Here is a 1,752-nt window from a genome sequence, read left to right on the forward strand (position 1 = left end):
ATAACTAACCTTATGAATTTAGGAAATTAACTTTCCTCAAGTTCATCATGCTTTGACCAAGTCTTTTATACAAGTTAATCAAGAATTGAGAACAAGTGAGATATATCCCCTGATATCACTTAGGGTGATGAATCCTCTCTTTACCACTCTTTCACTTTCACATGTTCATGGCATACCCAAAAACATCCTTTTAAGGCAACTAATCGCCCCAAGACTCGTAAGGGTGAAATTAAAGTATGTCATTCCCTATACAAGATGACTTGATGTCTCAAGTCTAGGGATTAGTTGCACGACTATCACATGAGAACATATTCCATAGACACTTGAGTGAAATACCAAATGGAGTTCTCATAGTAGGTCATGTTTAGTGAGCTTGTTCTTTAACAAGCAGCTACATGTTATCCTCAAGTATCCCATATACTTCAATCTATGAGATCGATTGCTTACTTCCTAAGTAAGGAGGCTTAACAGGTACCAATCTTTGACCATTGTCAATGCTTTGTCTTGATAATACAATGGCCAGGAACAATTTTAGGAACATGGCTTTGATGCATAATGATCTTATAATTATAATAACTTTAAAATTCTCTTGCAAGGCCTTCATGTTCCATGGGCTTCATCCAATTAGTACTTAATAACTCCTTATTATGGCACTAACATGAAGGAAAACCTTTATCATTTATATTTATGAGGTTAAGTATGTATTACATAACAATCTATATTCCTTGACCAATGCGATTGGCTCAAAGGCATATACCAATAACAATAACATTATAGCAACCATAAGCAATGATAATTACTTATGAAGCTCGAAAGAAAAGTAAGGAAAGGGATAGATGAAACTGGCTTGGCATTGGCAGTTGAGGTTCGTAGGAAGAAGTCAATTGGCATTGAATCTAAGGGTGGCAAGTCTAGATCAGGTATTGTTCAATGCTTTTGATGCAAATGGTATAGACATATTTAGAGGGACTTTCCTATAAAAGAGGATGAAAGTAACGAGAACAAAGGTGAGTGTGCTTTTATTGCTAACGATGATGATTATGATGTCTTTGTAATCTTAGAAAATATGGATACAAATTCTGGTTGGTATTTAGATTCTGCTTCTACCATTCAAGTATGCTAAGGATTATTTTGATTTACTTTAAGAATGGGAGGTAAGAAATTTGACTTTGGGTGATAAGTCAATAGTGAATGTCATGAGTCTTGTAGTGGTGAAAATCAAAATATTTGATGGGGTTGTATGCCTTTTGGATGTTGTGACCTATGTCCCAAAGATAAGTAAGAATCTAATATCACTGAGTCTATTAGACTTTAAAGGATATGCATATTCTACCTATAATGGAATGGTAAAAGTCACACAAGGCAACATGGTCTTAATAAGGGGGAATTTGCATAACGATTTGTCTCATCTAAAATGTGAGGCCTCGAAGGGATGGCAATAGTGCACAAGAGATAGTAGCTACCCAAGTGAGATTTCATTTGCTAAGGAGGTGATGAAAGATTCCCATGGTGTAGAGGATGGTGAAAGGACGAAAATTCTTGCTAGTAGTGAATTGGAAAGGTTTTTGAGGTCCATTTTTTAAGTCAATTAGTGCCATTGACTTGATAGCTACATAGGTGCATTAGTCTTTTGTGGAATCGAGAGTTGGATCATGCATGATTCAATTATGTGTAGTTGTGGTAAATTTGAAAGTCAATGGTTTGGAAAGTCTTATGCTTGGAGAGTTGTTCAAGGTGTTGAAAAGTAGGTGG

The sequence above is a fragment of the Theobroma umbraticum genome, unplaced genomic scaffold, assembly GCF_002168275.2.
Source record: "Theobroma umbraticum cultivar Fairchild unplaced genomic scaffold, ASM216827v3 scaffold_115.0, whole genome shotgun sequence".
Lineage (NCBI taxonomy): Eukaryota > Viridiplantae > Streptophyta > Magnoliopsida > Malvales > Malvaceae > Theobroma > Theobroma umbraticum.